This window comes from Canis aureus, chromosome 3 (assembly GCF_053574225.1).
Source record: "Canis aureus isolate CA01 chromosome 3, VMU_Caureus_v.1.0, whole genome shotgun sequence".
Taxonomy (NCBI): Eukaryota; Metazoa; Chordata; class Mammalia; order Carnivora; family Canidae; genus Canis; species Canis aureus.
The window spans coordinates 33,749,848-33,762,990 of record NC_135613.1 but is presented as its reverse complement, the minus strand read 5'-3'; the positions used below and the strand labels follow the sequence as shown (position 1 = coordinate 33,762,990).

The window sequence follows — 13,143 nt, the reverse complement described above, 5'->3', positions numbered from 1 at the left end:
ACAGTGCTGTCACGGCAGCAGGTCTGAAGGGTGATTCTGGCTGCGATGCTCTCCACAGGCTCCTCTGAGGAAGGGACCGTTTTGTAGCTGCATCTGCTCACCTGTACCCAGGTGGCAGCACCGAATAGAGGTCCCTGGGCTCGGCCCCAGGTGGGTGCTTTGCACTCACAGGTATGTCATCACTGAACAGGGAGCCTGGTGGAGGGAAGGGGGGCCAGTGTCCAGAGGTGGCTGTGCCTGCCCAAGATGCAGTGAGGGGACAGCCCACAGGTAGCCAATGACCTTGCCACTCAGCATCATCAGAACCTAAGTGAGGGAGGACCTTGGGTTACAGAGAAAGCTTGTAGGCTGTGGCCAAAGCCGCCTTTAGGGAGAGGAGTAGACCTAGAAGCACGAGCCGAGTTGGCTCCTATTCCTGCTCTGTGACATCAGGGATTCGGAAGTCTTCGAGGGGAAAAGCGCTGTCTGGAGCTCCTTCTGCGTCACCCTCTGGAGCGTGTCCCAAGGGGCCATTGCTGGTTGCATTTGTCTTCAAAGCTGTGGGGCTGAGTTGTCTCCCAGCTCAGACATCCCGAACAGGAGTGACGGGAGGGGTGTGTTCCTAGGAGCGTTTATGGGATTTTCTGGTTGATTCTTTAATGGAGGTCCTGTTTGTTTGCTGTCTGGTCTGGGCTGATGGGGTGGGTGGGGTGGGGAGTCCTGGGCACACAGAAGGCCTCTCTGGGGCAGAGGAGGGCAGACGTCAGAAAACAGACAGGAAGGTTTTCAAACGTAAGGGGTAAGGTTGCTGGAATAAGTGGGCTGGCCCCACCCCATGGATCCTTGTGTTTCAGAGGCATTGGCTGTAGTGCTTACAACCACGGGCTCTGTGCCCAGGTTGGCCTCTGGTGAGCTCCGTGACCTCAGCAAGATTCTTAACCTCTCGGTGCCTTTATTCTCTTGTCTGTGAAATAATAATAGTAGCACCTACCCCATAGGTTGTTAGGATAAAGCCAGGCGATATGTACAAAAAGCATTTAGAACAGTGTCTGGCACAGAATTAATGCTAAATAAACATGAGCTGGGCTGTGCGAGAGGCCTGAGGATGGGTAGGTCCTTCTGACAGCTCTCTCTCCTTCTCCTGAGTTCCAGTTTAGTTGGGCTCCACTGGCACTCACCGAGCCCTCTGTGGGGCCAGGCTGTCCATGCTGAGAGAGGAAGCCTTCTCGAGCCTGGCCTCCCAGGAGTACTCCCAGCTGGAACAGACAGCCCCACCCCCACCCCACCCAGGACACAGGAAACAGGGAGGTGCCAGGGGATTTTGTTTTGAAGGATGACAGGGGCTTCCTTGGTGGGGGGGTGGGGGGGGCAATAGCATGTGCAAGGTGATTAGGAGGTGCAAGTGGAGAACCAGGTGATGAGGCTGGCGACCGGCTCATAAGTTAAGGAAGTTTGAACCCTGCCAAGATAGGGAGCTGCAGAAGGATTTTGGATCTTGTCTTTCCACTCACCTTCCTCGGAGAGCCAGTCGTTATATCCTTCTTGGGGTCATAGGCCGTTGACTGTCTACCCGCTACCTGGTTAGTGTCCTGCCTCCTCCCAGCTGCCCTCCCTAGTCTTGAGGGAAGGAGGCTCAGTAGTTACTAAGGTCATTCATTGGTTCACCCAGCGAGTCTGGAGGCATCTGCTGTAAAACCCCGGGCACGTGTTAGGCACAGGACATACAGGCATAGCACGTACAGAGATGTGTGGTGATACCGTGTCAGAGGCATTCTGTTCCTGGTCGAAGGGGCCCTCCCATGAAGCTGTCACCCAAGGTCAAAGGGGGAAGCTCTTCACAAGGCAAAGAGTACCCTGAGAGCTCCACAGCAGATGGCCTGTTCCAGCGGGGCCGTCAGGCCAGGCATGGAGCATTGGTGGGAAGGGCATGCCAGGCGGTGCCATCTGCACGGGCAGAGCATATGTGAGGAGCGGCCAGGAGCTCTGCTTGGCTGCAGCAGAGGGTCTGTGGCAGGAACAGAGAGAAACCTATGAGCTTGGAGGGTCTCGTGTGCCAGGCTAAGTGAGGCAGGGTGCAGAGGGAGAGGGGAATTTTGTTTCCCTGTAGACACAGGGAGCCTTGGAGAGCACTGAGCTGTGCTCTGGTTCCCTTACGTTTTTTTACATAGTACGGTTCTTTGGAGAAAGGGCAAGAAGTGAATCGGTCGGCCTTTAAGATGGGGATAGGTAGTGGATCCTGTGTTGGCAGAAAGGTGTGACCTGTTATGACACCAACATAAAAATCCTCAGAAGTTTCTGCCTTAATGAAGGAGGCATTTTTTTTCTCCCATAGATTCTTGAAAACTTGGGTTTCAAGTAGGGAATAGCAACACATAAATTATTTCTCCTGGTGCTTGATCTGCGATCCCATGGGAAAGAACAGGAAGGAATTAGTGAGCTCTATATTACAATTTAATTGCTTGAAGGAAAAATATTATTTTTTATTGTTAGCCATTAGCTGCTTCTAGTTTTATTAAACTCAACCCTCTGCCGAGCATAGCATTAGCCACTTGGAGCTCTCCAGCGCCCCGAGGGAAGGAAAACACTCAGAATGGTCCCATCTTATAAAGCAGGGGGTTACTGCTGGGGTCTGAGCAGCCTGGGATTCTTGGATTTCTGGCATCTCTATACTTGGAGAGCAGCATTCTGATGGCAGATCCAGTCCCTGTCCTGTCTGCTGGCACTGGGGACAGAGGCCAAGAAGGGCCGAGGAAAGGTTCCTGGCCAGTGCCTGGGTCAGGCCTGAATCTCTCCTAAGATGCGTGAACTTGGCTGTATTGTTCTGGTTCCGTAGGTGGGGTTTCTATAGAGGGGCAGTTGCCAGGGCTAAGCGAGACTATGTAAACGGAACACCCTGGTATTTAGTAGGTGCTTGATAAATGCCAGTTAATGGGTCCTAGCACAGACCACCTTTCCAGGCCGTTGCCCTTTCTTTGTTCTAGCTGCCGACTCCCAAGTTCTGGCCTACATAGTCCCACCCAGAGGGTCAGCCCTACCTCAGCCCTGATGTACCAGGTGGAGGGAGAGGCCCCCACTCAGACCGATGACTCCTCCGAGGTGTGGTCAGCTTCGTGCTGGCTGTGTGTCGGCACCTGAGAGAGCCATGCCTCAGACAGGCCTGGGCTGTCAGAGAGCTCCCAGCAGGGTGGATGAAGACAGACTAGTGCACAGCGAGGGTGTGGAGCGGCCAGCGTGGGACCTCACCCTGCCTGGGAGGCTTCTGATGCATGTGCCGGGGGTAGTGCTGAGAGGCCAGGAAGAATGGGCTTGCCTGCGGGGAGGACTGCCTTCGTTCCCTGTTACACATGTGTGCCACCCCCCAACTTCGGGGCACACACCTTCTCCTGGTTGGAAGGTCTCTACTAATCCAGCCCTGCAGTAAGTATCTCTTTTTTGATCTGGACTTCCTCCCTTTGTTCCTTAACTCTTCACCTGCCGTGCGTGCTTTGCACACATCTTCTTGATGGACTTGGGGGCTTATCACTCCCTTTTACAGGTGAAAGGTCTCCTAGCTGGGGATCCCGCCAAGGCCTGATAGAGCACAGCAGAGCAGGGGGCTTTCCTGGACCCTGCCTGCCCTGGCAAACCAAGTGTAGGCTGACTATGGATTGTCCCATTGTCGCTGACTTAGCTTCCCCAACTCACTGGGAACCATGTGCCCTGCCTTGGAACCTGGCCCTGGTCCCTCGTGTCTCTCTGGGGGAGGCAGTGAACTGTCAGTGTTTTCAGACGGCCCTCTCCCGTCCAGTGACTTGGGCTGCCCCCTGCATCAGAGCTGATGCCTGCACATTTCCTGCTTGTTGAGTGGCCCTATGGCCTAGGATTTTTCAAGACAGCTTCAATTCATTTTAATAAAGTTTAGCTTCCACTGTTGAACACTGAATCGTGTGTGTGTGTGTGTGTATGTGTGCACAACGATGGTGAAAGCCCTCTCTACCCTTGTGGACAATAACTCTGTTTACTGCAAGTCCAGGATTGAGCCCCAGAGTGACTTGCCCAAAGTCACGCAGTTGTTAAGAGGCAGAACAGGGCTCCTCACAGTGTCTCTCCAGCCTGGGCTTTCTTCCTGCATGGCGCTTCTTCCCCTTCTGTCTCTCTGTGGCTTGATCTTAATGGACTGGTCCAGAATATCAGGTTGGTAGAGCTCCCCTGGAACACTGGGTCCTGGTGCATCCAGAAGGAAGACAGGAAGAGTCCATGCAGACCAGGGTCAGCTAGCTTGTAGAAAGGGAGTATGGAGTTCTGAGCTTGGACCTAGGTCCCGGTGGGTGAGGGATGGGAAGAGCATGGCCATGTCCTGCACACCTACCATGTGCCGTGTTGTCCGTCCTGGTTGCCCCTCTCTCCACAGGCATGCAGCTACACTGACCCTGAAGCACGCACTACCTCTGTCTCTATGCTTTCCCCCACATTTGTCTCTGCCTAGACTGCCCTCACCTCCTTCCACATTTGGCTGATTCCTGCTGGTCTTTTATTTTTATTATTTTTTTAATATTTTATTTATTTATTCATGAGAGACACGTAGAGAGAGAGAGAGGCAGAGACACAGGCAGAGGGAGAAGCAGGCTCCATGCAGGGAGCCCGAAGTGGGACTTTATCCTGGGACTCCAGGATCACGCCCTGGGCTGAAGGTGGCGCTAAACAGCTGAGCCACTCATGCATGGGCCCAGCATGCCTGGGCTGCTCCCTGCTGGTCTTTTAAGACTCCTTTTAGGACTACCTTAAGAGGCCTGCCCTGACCCCCAGGTTGGGCTGGAGCCCCTCCTCAGGCCCCTGCAGCCCCCTGAATATCCCTCCCCACAGCACTGACCACCTGTGTGGTGGTCGCCTGTTCACTCTCTGGCTCCCCCATCAGGCAGTAGACCTTGAAGTCCAGGATGGTGTTTATTCTCTGTCCCCAGGGTTCCCCATCAGGCAAGGGAAACCTTGTCCAATTTGATTAGTAATGAGAAAGTCCCCTGTCGTCCACGTTCCAAAACACGTTCACGTCCATAGTCCCGTTGACCTCCCGGCTGTCAGAGTTCCACATAGTCATGGCATTAAGGTGAGGAGACTGAGGCTCTGGAGTTCACACTGGCTCCCCCTGCCCCGCCATGCCCTAGAGAGGGCGCCTTGCTTGTGATGCCCACACCCATGGCAACCTGGAGGCCTGAGCCTCTTGTAATCAGATTGCCTTCCTCCCCACTGAACTCATGCTGCTGAGAGAATGGAAATTTGCTTCAGTGGGTGGGGGTGAGAGGCTGGGTTGGGGGCGGCTCTGGCTGGGGTGCTTGGAGACCTAGACAGCGTTGGCAGGGTTGCTGGAGGGGGCCGGATGGACACGCCAGGACCAGACTTGGTGGTTCTGCCCTCTGGCGCTGGGGGCTGCTGGAAACCATCCTATGTGGTTGGCCAGGTGCCTACCCCACATGTCTGAGTGTCCTGACAGTTTGGGATGGTCAGTAGCAGCAGGGACATGGATTAGCCTGCTCTGGCCTTTTGGGGTTAAGCTGCCTGTGGTGGTGGCTTCCAGGGACTGATGGCTCCCAGGAAGAGCTGGGTTCAAGTTCTGTCTGGTCAGTGATGCTGCTGAGTTGACTCAGGCCATGTCAGCTACTTACCTTCTCTGTGCCTCAACTCTGCCCCTGTGAAAGGGGGATAACTGCATTCTCAGTGGGGGCTGCCAGTGGATCATATGATTAAACAGCCTCTGAAACATACTGTTACCACGGTTACTTCCTTCTCTGAAACAGCGATGTATGCTACCCTGCTTAGCTTCTTGGGTTGAAGCTATATGCACACTGTAAACCACCAGACACACTTGTGTTTTCCCAGAAGGGAGATAGATACGGAGGAGAGAGCCTGCTGTGGAGCTGCCTCCTTGGGAGACTAGGCCACTTGGAGCCACGCAAGGGCCAGGCTGACAAATGGGACAACCCTGCAAAGACTGAGCACCTTCAGCCAGAGTGCAGGCAGGCAGAAGGTGGGTTCGAGGAGCACTCAATAATTGTTAGATGTTTTGTTATTGTTATATTCTTCACATTATTACATCATTCTTTCCACATACATCCCAAGTACCATTGGATACGTCTTGGTATTTTCTGGTTGTAATGAGTGTCTTTATTCTTTGGGCAATGGGGAGCCATGGAGGGTTCTTGAGCAAGGGTATGGCATAGAGCTCGGCTCTGAGATGACTAATCTGGCAATGGGTTGAAGCCTCCTTGTGAGGTTTGGTTAGTTCAAAAAGAGGATTTCTTGTTTTGTGATATTATTTATTTATTTTTAAAATATTTTATTTATTCATGAGAGATGCAGAGATACAGGCAGGGGGAGAAGCCGGCTCCCTGTGGGCAGCCTGATGTAGGACTTGATCCCAGGACCCCAGGATCCTGACGACCTGAGCTGAAGGCAGATGCTCAACCACTGAGCCACCCAGGTGTCTCTATGATATTTTTAAAAATAACTCCTTAAATCCTCTTTAGTTGGGGGAGAAAAGAGAGGTTGGATGAGAAGGAAAAGAAAGGCTGTGTTAAGAAAGTAATAAGGCAGCTGCAGGAGGGGTAAGAGACTTAACCAAGATAGGAGGAGGTGCAGAGTGGGCTGCAGACCACGCCTAGGGGTGCCAGACAGTGTCCCCAAGTCAGGCTGAGTGTGGAAAGAAATGTGGGACTTGAGAGTAATCGTGATATGAATGGTCATTGTGCCTTCAGGGCTGCAGACATCGGGTGAGTCTGGTTTGCTGTGGAACTGGTAATGCTGGTGGGTGTGACTGGATTGGGGTGGGCAGGGGAGGGAGGTTGAGATTGACTATGAAAGGGATACAAAAAAAAAAAGGGATACAGAGGCCACTTAGAAAAACTGGACGTTTGATAAGGTAAGCTGTCGAGAGATGAAGGACCCTTTCTTAGTAGATCCGGAGCTCAGCCAGTGTATGATTCGATGCTGGCTGAGTGGCTGTAGGGAGTGGCCAGTGGAAAAGTTGGAGGGGAGAAGAGGGTGGGGGCGATTGGAGAAGGAGGGAAGTTCAGGGAGATGAGGGGTGTGGGTGAGTAAGGCACTCCGCTCCTCTGAATGTGTGTACATATGGGACCCTGACCCTGAGCCCAGAGGTCTTCCGGGGTTTATACCTCATGGGTGGACCAAGAAATCTGCATTTTAAACAGACTTAAAGGCAGAGTAGCAGGTTCTGAGAGGTACTGATTTAGGACTGCCTCCAATTCCCGCCATGGGTGTATTGAGGGGATAGTATGACAGGCAGGAAGTGGTGATAAGGGCTGGGCCTAGGCAGGAGAGACTCCCAGTACAGGGGCTGAGGGAGGGGTGGACCTAACCTAGGGGAGTGGGAGTGAATTTTTGGAAGGCTGTGGTTAGAAGCTGGTTGCGAGAGATGGCAAAATTGAAGGTGTGTGGGGATCTGCGAGCTGGATGAGGACTGGAGAGGGAGTTGTCCAAGGGATCAGATAGAGGGGTCAGAAGCAGGGCTGCACGGCTAGGGAGACAGAGGAGACTGGAGCACACCTGACGATGGTGTGGATGGTGAGAGCATGGTGTCCTTGCCCATAGAGCTAGGGCTGAAGTCGCTGCCCTGAGGGCCTCACTCTGGGTTCCTTAAAATCCTCCCAGATGTTCTGGTTGGCAACTGGCTGGGTCCCCGAGCCTGGGCAGGGGCTCATGTGCTCTGCTGTGGGGTCAGTGGTCCCAGGTGAGGACGGCAGGTTAGGGAGCTAGTATTACAGGTGGGGAGAGATGCCGAGGCTCTCCATTCATTCATCCACTTGTTTGCTCATCAAATATGGATTAAGGGTCAGGCTCTGAATAGGGTGCTGTCACATGCTCCCTTCCTTTCTGAGAGGCAGCGGTGTCTGGTGATTTGGAAAGAACACAGCCCTGGAGCCTGAGCGTGCGTCATCCCTGCTGCTTCACCTGCTGGCCGGGCAGCCTTGGCAAAGGTACTTAATCTTTGTTTCCTATGTCTCATCTGTAGAAAGAGGGAAATAACTGCATGTACCTCCAGGATTAAATGTTTAAATCCACGCAGAGGCCATAGTGGCACCTGGCTTTGATTCCCACTCTGGCCATAGCCTCGGACAGTCCACGCTCTGTGGCCAGTGTGTGTCCTGCCGCTGCCAGTCTCTCTGCCTAAATGCTCTTTCCTCCCAGCTTTGCCTTCTGAGGCCCAATTCAAATGGGCCACGTTCTGACTCTCGTTCTCTTAGCTGAGAAAAGGGGTTAATGGTTCCTGCCTTGCCCACCTCTCTGGGCGACAAAGGGACAAGGGACAGCTTTGGGTGCTTAATGGCGCTGTGCAACATAAGCTGCTCCACAGTCTCAAACTTGTTTGAAGATGGAGAAATTGGGACTGAGAAGCGCTTACTGTGTTAAAGGCTCCTTCCTCCATCTGGGAGCTTGGCTGGTCGGTTCAGGCTGAAGTCACTTTGCTTGGTGCTGGGAGGAGAGAGACCCTGCCGTGTCCTGTGTGAGAGCACTGGAGTTGTCCCAGCGGCACCCCGCAGCACGGACCTGCAGAGGGCCTCGGAGATCACCCCTTCTCTGCCACAGTGCTGAGGGGGCCTGGAGCCTGACTGCTTTGCCCAGTTTGGCTCAGGTGTCACCTCCTTGAAGCCTTCCATGAGACTGCCTTCCCTCTGAGTGGCTATGGCCCTCTGTGCTCCACCCCCTCCTTTTCTCTCTGTCTTTCTGATGTCTGTGGAATGCATGGATTGTGAGCAATCAGTGACTTTGGGCTGGTCTCAGTCTCCCCCGTCCCATGGAGATGGTGTCTATGGAAACAACTCGAATAACCTGAGAGGAAATATTTCAGTTTTCACAAAGTGTACTATTAAAATCAAAAGTGGGGTTATCATTTCTAAAATTACGATGACTGTGTTCTATTCTCTCATTGATCCCTGGCGTCGGGCGGGCCTCTGAGCTAGCAGCCTGTGGCTAGTGCAAGGTCTTCCCATTTCCTGGGCCTCAAAGTTTCTGCCAACAGGTGCCTGTTCCTCTACAACAGTTCTCTGGGTACTTGCCAAATGAATTCTCCACCATTCAGTAAAAACTTGAAGACTTTCCAAGTGATGGCACTGACTTACTCCTTTAGCAGATTTTTTTCTTTAGCGCCTACTGTGGTTCATGACACTTCATCGGTGCCTGCCCTTGTAGAGCCGATAGTCTAGTGGGGAAAAGCAAGTTCAGACAAGAGAGGAAGCACATGCTGTGGGAGCATCTTCCCCTGTAGGGGTAAACCAGGGAAGGCTTCCTGGAAGAGGGGCCTTTGGTCTGGGGTTTAGCGAATTGAAGGGTTTTAGTGGTGGTAATGGGAGGGAGCACACAAAGCGTGGTGGGAAAGGCAGACGCAGAGGTGTGCTGGAGACCTGGGGTGGAACCTCTCGTGCTCAGCTCACTGGCTTCTGCAGGAGGAAGGAAGGAGACCCCTCTCCCCTCCCACTCCTTCTCTCTTGCCCACCTTTCCCTTGCTAAGTGCTCAGAGCATATGTTATAGGGACTAATCAAAATAGAGACTCAGACAGATTTATCCCCAAGAGCCTACAGTTGCATTCCTGGGCACAGGAGGGGCGGCAGGCCCATGGAAATGTTTGCAGAGAAAACAGAGCCTAATGAGAGTCTGACGAGGTGCTCGAGGTGCTCGCAGTGAACCAGGGACTGGGCAGGCCTTGCCTGCCACACACAAAGGGCTGAGCTGGGCAGGAAACACTGCTTACCTGCCCCCCACCCCGTGGGGTAGCCCCCAGGGAGGGCAGTGAGGCTGGAGTCCCACAGGCTTGACAGCAAGACAGGCTGGCCGTGTGGCCCCTGGCAGTCTTGTTTACTTGTGCCATGGCTTCCTCACCTGAGAAAGCTGCCTGGCCTCCCCAGGTCAGAGTGAGAGAGTTAGATTCAGGGAAGGGGAGGAGCCACCCCAGAGCCTGTGCCTGGAAGCCTCCACAGGTGGGGGCAGTTGTCATCATCACCTGGTGACGTGGGACTGCCAAGCCCAGCTAACTGGATCCCCCATTAGCCAGAGTCCCTGCTTCACCATCCTCAGCATGGGGGAGAGGCGGCCGGAAGGTATAGGAAAGACCCCCCTGGGCTGGGTGGTGAGAGACAGGGACTTCAGTCTAGGGCAGACCCATCATTTGTTGAGCGAATTTGGTAGATTGAGGAAGACAATAAGCAAGCGCACCCACTCTCCAGCGGGGCGACCTTGAGGATGTTCTTGGCCTCTTGTCCAGGTAAGGGTAGCAGGGATATGCTAGTATGTACCACAAGACGTTATCGTGGCAATTAAACTATATATCCCTGATACAGAGCCTTAGTGCTGCAAAATTTGGTAAAAGCTGAGTTAGATGGTTGGACCAGGTGGTAGATGTTGCCTCAGAGTTTTCTAGGAATGGCTGGAAAGAAATAATTTGTAGAAGAACCCCATGGGAAGCCCTCGGGAGATCCTTATTTTATTCCTCCTTCCTGTCACCTTGACCCAGGACCACGTCTGAGAGACCTAGGCAGGCAGCACCTGAAAGGGTGTGAAAAGTGATGTGAGTGAGTCCGCTTCCAACACTTGGAAACAGAGTCAGTGATGTTTGACCAAATGCAAGCACCATTTACCCTTCATTCTAGTTTTTGACTCTGTTCTCTGGTTCTTCGGACAGGCTTTGAGCTTCCCAAAGACACTGAGGAGGCCTGATTCGCTTGTGCCTTCGATGCCCAGCTCAGGGCCTGGCACAGACCAAGCAAGGACCATTTCCCTCTGCTCATGAGGGGCTTTGTTCCATTTCTCACCTTCTCTTTGTTTCCTGTTTGGAGGAAGAGAGAGTGCTGTGGGTGAGAATGAAGCAGTGTCCCCTGTCAAAGAGGCATCAGCACTGGTGGGAAGTGGAATGGGGCTGAGGCAGGGAGGGTGCAGCTGTGCTTTGTGGAACGGAAAGGTGAGAACGGGCCATTGTCTGACCTGCCAGTGTGCTGTCTCCATAATGGGCTGCGCATGAGCACCTAGCTGTGTGTCAAGCCCTGTGGGCTCCCCAGTGATGATTAAAGAGCCTCTGCCTGAAGGGGCTCACAGTTTGGTGGGAGAGATGGAGGAAGCTGTGCCCTCAGGACCGTGGGAGCTCAGGAGCCAGCCTGGCAGCCTGACATGAGCTTTAGGGAGATGTGAGCTAGTGAAGGGCCCCGGTGGAGGAGACAGTGGAGGAGAGGGCATGCTTGTCACAGAACCTGTGGATGAGATGTAGCATGTCTGCGGTGGTGGTGAGGGTCGCGGATCAGTTGCGGGGGTCAGGGAGCAGTTCTGAGGCCAGATGGTCAGGGGCTCCCTTGGCCGGATCAGGTGTGGATCGGAGTGGCCCGAGGCTGGCAGGGAGGGGAGGTGATGGTGGGTTGAGGCCACTATCTGAGACAGGGCATCTGACTGCATGGGGGCGGTGGAGATCATCATGGGCAAGTAGGGAAGTGACAGTTGTCTCAGGAAATAACTTGTTGGAAGAGAAGGGAAAACAGAAAGAACTCAGCAGGGCTCTCTGGAACCGGGGCTAATTTTGGCTTCGCAGAGCTAGCCCTGCTAATCACATTGTAAAAATCAGGTACTGGGCTTTTTGCAGAAAATGAAACAGATCAAAGCCAGGGTCGATTAGGCCCTGATTAAACATTGCCGAGGAGGGTCACACTCATTACCGAGGAATGTACACAGGCCGGCAGCGCTGACGGAGGATAATAACAGATCGCACCCGGCAGCGCAGACACCACGGCGCTCTGGGGACGCGGTGCTCCACGGCGGGGTGGCCACAAGGAATGGGATGTCCTTGGGGCACAACGGTGGCAGGGGGCACGTGTGGACGTCTGCTCACCCTGCCCGCGGCCTCAGGGGTCGGGACCGCTCCTGCTGGCTGGGCGCCGGCAGAGGTCGGCCAGAGCATGCGCCTTGCCGTTTTCCACCTCTGCAGTGCTTGCTCGTGTGTCCAGAGCCTCCTTCACCCCCTTCTATCTTAACCTTTCTCTCTAGGATCTCCTCCAGGAAACCTTCTCTGACCCCTAGCCTGGGTCCCCACAGCTTCTGTCATTCTGGATTGCCATCATCCGTGTCAGTGTGTGTCTCCCAACCCTCTCCTTAATGTGAGTCCCTTGATGGCAGCATGCCTCTCGGTGACCTGTGTGTCTGACTCAGGGCCGGACACAGAGCAGATGTGTTCACTGAGCTGGGCACAGCCAAGTCCCTGAAACCACAGGAAAAGAGCAAACCAAGGTCAAGCTCTGCTTACCTGCGTTGGAAGTAGCTCTAGGACTTCTGTGGAGATGTGCTCATGGATGGGCTGGGGTGCAGGGGGCCTACTCACCTGGGTAGCTAGTCCCCAGGTGTCAGAGTCGCCTGCTGCCCAGCCGAGGACAAGCAGGTGGCTCCACCAGGCTGGAGTGGATGCAGATTCATTGGAGGGGAAGTGAGAATGAGTACCAGGCTGAAGGCCTGGATCTGACTCTTGGGGCTGTGGGGTGCCATGGAAGATTTGGTTTGAGGCAGAGATAGAACCGGAGCTGTGCTTCAGGAGATACCTCGGTTTCTTCTCCTGTGAGAATGAGATCCCTCTGAACTAGCTGCCCTGGTGGATTGGATTTCTGTTAGCTGTTACACCTGGCAAGGTAAAGTGAGGCACGCCTACACTGGTGCTCATATGTGGCCCCAGGGAGCCCGGGCAGGTCTTGATCACACAGAGGCCACATCAGCCCAGGAGTGAGAGGGACCAGAGCCAGCCTGAAATCAGACTAAATTTGGTTTCCACACTCCACAAACATACACCTACCATGTGCCAGCTCTATGCTGAGCTCTGGGGATCCTCTGAGGTTCCGGCAGCCTGGCTCCCTCCAGAGACAGGAGGAGGGACTAGAATACAAAGACCTGGGAGGGGGGCACCCATCTGAGGAGACGTGGATACCCCAGGCCTGGCTGGGAACGTTTGGGGTTTAGAAGGAAGGAACACAAAAGCCTGTAGCCTCCCAGCTGGAATGTGGACACTTCATCCATCCTGCTCTTCTGTCCCTCCTCCAGCCCCATAAATGTCCAATTTGGGGAAAGGATTCAGCTCTAAGCCCCGGCAGAGTAAGGTTGATTAAGAAACTGAGCTCCATAAAATTGTCCGTGCTCTGGCAGGCTGGTGAGTT

At 53.9% G+C, this 13,143-nt stretch overlaps 1 protein-coding gene across 2 annotated transcripts in view; it reads left to right on the top strand.

Moving 5' to 3' along the window:
- Positions 1-13,143, top strand: part of GLIS1 (GLIS family zinc finger 1) — a 224,352-nt gene that overhangs the window by 40,460 nt on the left and 170,749 nt on the right. The window lies entirely within an intron of this gene.